This window comes from Symsagittifera roscoffensis, chromosome 1 (genome assembly GCF_963678635.1).
Source record: "Symsagittifera roscoffensis chromosome 1, txSymRosc1.1, whole genome shotgun sequence".
NCBI lineage: Eukaryota > Metazoa > Xenacoelomorpha > Acoela > Convolutidae > Symsagittifera > Symsagittifera roscoffensis.
The window spans coordinates 98,205,529-98,212,393 of record NC_087062.1 but is presented as its reverse complement, the minus strand read 5'-3'; positions in this window follow the sequence as shown (position 1 = coordinate 98,212,393).

Below are 6,865 nucleotides of genomic sequence, written 5' to 3'. Positions count from 1 at the left end.
GCCTTCCCTATTCGTTAAAAAAGAAAAAATGACAAATGCAACAGCACAACCTTTAAGACTCTTTTTTTTCCTGAATGATCTCCGACTCCAATTTCCGTGTCGTTATTGCCGTTTCTGTTTCCACCTTCAAAAATGGGGTGCAAATTGTATTCGGGTAAGTTTTAGTTTTTTTTTTCAATTGTATAAGCAAAATTAGGTACAGCGAACAGTCATCGGAAAGGTGAGTGATTATTTATAATAAGTTTCTTTGGTCGTGATTCAAACGAAATCAAAAAAGAACCATTGTCGAGAGAAACAGTTTGAAGTTTTCGATTTACGGTCTAATTTTGTGCAAAAAGGTGAGCGAGCAGATTTATATTGTTTTTTCGCTAACCAAAACTATTTACTGCCAATAATCATCGTATTGAGTGGGGTGATATACAAAACTAATGCTTTTTCAACCCTGATTTGAATGAGCTTAAAATTTATTCAAAACGTTTTCCAAGTGTCGAAAGTGTCCCAGTTTTAGTTGAACCCCTTCAAAACACTTTCAAAGTTTTCAAGCATTTTCTGCGAAAAAAAATGAAAGAAGAAATGTTACGAAATTTATTTTTAATTTTTTTCCGTCATTTTTCTACTGAAACCGTTGCCTAATTAGTTAATATAACTCTGACTGTCAATTATGCGTAACTTATAGGTTTACTTCAGTTGCATAAATCCCACCACCCGCAAAAATAACAATAATCAAGAATAAAGACATGAAAAAGCGTTTTATGTTTTTTTAAGAGTAAGGTCGGAGCATACTGTGCTACTTGCACTGGAACCGACTATCCTTGTTCCTATATTTTTACTATTGTATGTCGTGTATCACACACATCTGATTTTTTTTTGATTTTCAGTGCTCGCAAGAAGCAAGAAAACGCATTGTTACGTGCCATGTCATGTCAATTCGAAACTTTAAAAATAGTTCTGACACTCCTTTTTAGCCTTCACGTTTTGTGTTTTTCACAGATAACGTTTTTATTGCTGTTTTTCACGTATGTACGCTTCTTTTTTCAATTGAGACCGTCGAGCACTCTGTTTGAATGGCAGAGATGTTTTCATAGCTTGAATCTGCTCGCAAAATTAGATTCAATTAAGCAAAAAAGCAATAAAACGTTTTCATAGCTTGAATTGATTCGCTAAAAACTAGTTTTTTAAGCAAACTATTGGCGATCAAGATTTGTTCTTTTCCTAGTTTGTACCGGCACTCCTAAAATCATCTAAAATTTTTCTGTAAGTAAACGTTTTGAACTTGACTGATTTTTTTGCGAATTGAACTAAATTAACTTTCGAACCGATTTATGAACTGAATCTGAAAAAATTGGATGCTTTATCGTCTCACTAGGAGCTCATGAAAAAAAACGGATCTTTTTTAGAATGTAATCAGGCTAGTAGTTTTACGGACACGCGAAAAATTAATAGCAGGATACGTTCCCGTGGGCACCTTTATCAATTGAATTAGTAGTGGCTTGAAATTGAGCAGAAGTCTTTCATGTCCAAAAAGTGAGCAGAAGTCTTTGATGTCCAATATTTTTGGCTCTGGTTTCTGTGGGATAGATTGAGGCTATTCAGTTTCTTTCAACACTGTTTCTCGATTTGAGCCCATAAATTAGTGGAGCCTCGTATGCAACTATATTATGTTGTTGTGACATTTTTTAGAGTTCAAAAAGTGAGCACAAGTCTTTGATGTCCAATATTTTTGGCTCTGTTTTCATTGTCAAAAAAAATCAGTTTCCAATTTTCTCAAAACTTAGCCCTTCAGGTGTTCATTTTTCTGTGAAGAGACAATAGCTTCTCTTAGTTATTACTAAAACATTTGTGAATTTTTTCCCTTTTTTCTAAAAGCGGCTCCAGAACCTAGATGTTTCGACCATTGAAAACTTTGTTCCTTCATTTTCTTTTCGACACAAAATCATCTACCACAAATAATTAACGGAGGTGGTCGAACGATAATTCAAATGAAAACCTTTTAGTCGTTATTCCAACAACATTGAAAAAATTCTAGGAAATTTTCCCAGTGTCGAGAAAAACCGGTTTGAATATGTTGTTTTTTTGCCAAGTTTCGAGCGGTTTATAGTAGTTTAATGCTAACCGCACTGTGACAAATTTCGGTCAGTTCGGCTAAGTGAACTGTGCCAACTACGCACTGTGACAACTTTCGGTCAACTTCACTCTGAATGGATATACTCGATATCATGGACGTCCCGGATACGCACGATCTTGTGAACGTACTGTACTGGATACACTAGATGTCGCTGAATTCCTGGATACACTCGATGTCACTGAATTCCTGGATACACTCGATGTCACTGAATTCCTGGATACACTCGATGTCACTGAATTCCTGGATACACTCGATGTCACTGAATTCCTGGATACACTCGATGTCACTGAATTCCTGGATACACTCGATGTCACTGAATTCCTGGATACACTCGATGTCACTGAATTCCTGGATACACTCGATGTCACTGAATTCCTGGATACACTCGATGTCACTGAATTCCTGGATACACTCGATGTCGCTGAATTCCTGGATACACTCGATGTCACTGAATTCCTGGATACACTCGATGTCACTGAATTCCTGGATACACTCGATGTCACTGAATTCCTGGATACACTCGATGTCACTGAATTCCTGGATACACTCGATGTCACTGAATTCCTGGATACACTCGATGTCACTGAATTCCTGGATACACTCGATGTCACTGAATTCCTGGATACACTCGATGTCACTGAATTCCTGGATACACTCGATGTCACTGAATTCCTGGATACACTCGATGTCACTGAATTCCTGGATACACTCGATGTCAATGAATTCCTGGATACACTCGATGTCGCTGAATTCCTGGATACACTCGATGTCACTGAATTCCTGGATACACTCGATGTCACTGAATTCCTGGATACACTAGATGTCGCTGAATTCCGGGATACACTCGATGTCACTGAATTCCTGGATACACTCGATGTCACTGAATTCCTGGATACACTCGATGTCACTGAATTCCTGGATACACTCGATGTCACTGAATTCCTGGATACACTCGATGTCACTGAATTCCTGGATACACTCGATGTCACTGAATTCCTGGATACACTCGATGTCACTGAATTCCTGGGTACACTCGATGTCACTGAATTCCTGGATACACTCGATGTCACTGAATTCCTGGATACACTCGATGTCACTGAATTCTTGGTTACACTCGATGTCACTGAATTCCTGGATACACTCGATGTCACTGAATTCCTGGATACACTCGATGTCACTGAGTTCCTGGATACAATCGATGTCACTGAATTCCTGGATCAAAACGACCTTCAATGGGAAACAGTCGGTTCTAAACTGCTCTTTATGCTTGCCACGAATTTAAAACATCACAAACATATTCAATGGCGAATCTCAATACTTTATTCGATGAAATAAAAGATACAGTAAATATTGATCTTAAATTGAACGGCCTATTACAAGGGCTAATTAAGAATGTAAAAGGTAAGGATGATATCATTGTTGAATTGCAAAATTGGGTGCATTTTTTTGAGAAAAAAATTATGAAATAGAAAGATATAGCTCAAAAGATTGTGTTATTTTGCAAAATTTACCTTTACAATCCGAAAATTTTACCCAAGATGTCCTGGCCTTTTTCAACAAAGTTATGGGCGTGTAGGTGAACAGCTACGACCTGAAGGCATGCCATCCCCTCGGTCCTGTGAGTCAAAACCAAAAATGTGTGGTTATAGTGAAATTTGTCTACTTTGATTTAAAAAACAGAATTTATGGCAGGAAAAAGTAATTGAAAGATTTTTTGCACCCTGTATATAAACAACCAGTGTATATAACAGAGAGACTTACTCAGCGCGATTCAGAGCTTCTTTATTATTCTCGGGGTTTGGGAATGTACACAGTTACACATAATTGTGCTCCTCAAGTTTTCGTTTCGAAAGCAGATGGTGGATTTCAAAGGCACAACTTAGTTGGTATTAAGGATGCTGATCAAATTTTCAAAAACAAGAATTCAATGATGGCAAGACAGGCAAATAATGCTAGAAAACAAAATCCTCGTGCGGTACAAAATAAAGAAAACAACTTTCCTCGCCCTCCTATTGTTTCAGTGAGGAAACGTGACAGAGAAATAACCCCAAATAAAGTGGAAAGAAGTCATCTGATTGATGAATTGTACAGTAGGGATTCGGATCCAGTCAAATTGGTGCAATTTGTGGAATCACTTCAAAGAGATTCTCCACAGTCCAAATTCGTCAACAACGGAAATAATAATCATGAAAACGACTCTGATTAGTGGCAAAAGCATTTCAACTCTTTTTACTTTTTTTTGCCGTAAATATCTTTTGTTTCATAGAAAAAAACTTTTGCGAGATATGACTGACCTGACAACAACGCAAACAGCATTTTTCCTAAATGTTCAATCCATAAGAGCCCATCATGACCAATTATCAGTTTTAATTGAATCCTTTGATAACAAGCCTGCATTAATCGGGCTGACTGAAACATGGCTCTCAGACAATGATCCGATTGGCACATATAACTTAGAAGGTTATGACAATATTGACTGTGCGTTCGTAATATATGATACCAATTGATATGAAATACTGAAGGTAATTAAAAACTTGAACAATGAAAAGTCTACTGGTCATGATGGGATATGTAGTAAAATGGTAAAACTTTCTGCTCCGGTGCTGGCTGACCATTTAGTGCATTTTTTCAATATCTGCTTCGAAAAAGAGTGTTTTCCTAATTTTCTCAAAATTGCAAAAAATTTACCATTGTATAAAAATAGCGACAAAACTGAACCCGATAACTACCGTCCAATTAGTTTGTTGTCTTGTTAAGTAAACTTTTTGAAAAACTAATTTTTAAAAATTCAAAAATTTGCGCACAAAACGAAGTTCCAGACAGAATTAAATAAAATATGTAATTGGTGCAATAAAAACAAACTGCTCATAAATCAAAAGAAGTGCAAAATAATGAAGTTTGGACGGTATAACTTAAATCAAAAATTTTCTTTGGTAATAATGTACTCGCCGAGGTTTCTGATTTAGGGTATTTAGGAATTCAAATGGACAACAGACTCAAATTTGAATGTCATATTAATAATGTTTGTGGTAAATTAGCTAAATTTAACGGTTTTTTTTTATTCAAGGGTAGAAACTATTTCTCGAAAAATGTGCTGGTTTAATTTTATAACTGCTATGCAAAGCCACTCATTTCCTAAGGTTTATTGCATTTGGTGCAACATCAAAAGCCTATTAGAAAAAGTATTTGTGATGCAAAAACGTATTTTTAAAACTATTTGTTTCAAGAGAAAATTTGAGCATGCCTCATATATTCTACATTGGTTTGAGATTGGCACCGTGTTTGACTTATATTTCAGACAAATATTCAAAGAAACTTTTAATCAACTTCGTGGTAAAACTCGCTTTGAAACTTTTAATTTGGAATCTCTGAATAATCGTCGGGTTACTCGGGCCTCTGTGGCAAAAAATTTACCAAGCATGAAAACTAGAACACAAATAATGCAACGTTCATCGAAAAATGTGTCTCTTAAAAGTTATAATTTTTTGAAATCAAACGAGCTGATACCAGATAACCTAAATCAATTAACTGAGCATCAACTAAATGGGTACTTAAAAAAATTGTTTTCAATGTTTCTTAAAGATAATGAAGATCTTCTAGATTTATTTTTTTGAGTCATCAAGTCGGATACTATCTCGCAAGTTCTGTCATAGGTTTTTTTCAGGGTCATGCATCGATAAGCTGCATAGCTTTTTGCATGATCCTTGGTGGGTTTAATTAAACTTTACTATACTGAATTCCTGGATACACTCGATGTTGCTGAATTACTGGATACACATGATGTCGCTGAATTCCTGGATACACTGATGTCGTGAACGTACTGGATACACCTGATCATGTGGACGTTCTAGATCAACGCGATGTTGTGCGAAACAGCTTTTCTCAGACGTTCGTCGTAAAAAATTTCTGTTTCTCTTTTTGTGTCGAAGCTGGTATACTCACCAAAAAATTGATGACGATGGTCCCTTGTGGGTCGCCAAATTAGGTTCGCTCCAATCTCAAACTCTGAAAAAACCTAAAAATAATCCAATCCAAACAGTTGAGTTAAAATTAAATTATTCTCGGCAAATAACTCTGTTTTAAGTTTCATTTTGTTTATTTTTATTGTTCATAGCATCAGCCATTTATAGCTTAAATTCAATTTGAATCAAATAAAAAAATCGTCTAAAAACTGTCAAATGGTTCTATAGCCCTTGGGGTTTTTCAAACTCATATTTGAAAAACTGTTTTTTGGGTTGTTTTGCGTCGTTTTTTGGACTATAACACACCAAAAACAAAAAACGATCTATTTGGAAAAAAGTTTTAATTTTTCTTGAAATATGGTCTGAACATTCTGTTGTACTTGCACAGCAACCGGATATCCTTTCCCCCCATCGAAAAGTTTCATTAATTTGGGGTAGTCAGTTGCTTCAATAAAGCCGACCACGAGCATAAAAGCTTCAAAAAAAAACATTCCATTATCTCTTGTTTTTCATTTTTTGTTTTTCAATCGCTGTGGGATAACGAGATTAGAAAAAAAGCTTAGAACTTCGGCTTAGTTTATAGTAAAACAAAGATAAGTTATTTATATTGGACAACTGTCTTTTTGAAAAAACGAATGGAAAAACAAAAAAAAGTGAAAAAAGTTCAAAAAGTTTTTCTCATTTTTTTTTCCATATTTTGCAGAAAGCTTTTCTTTTAAAATTTTTTTGAAGGTGTCAATTTATTTAACTCAGATTGTCAATTATGCGTAATTTCTAG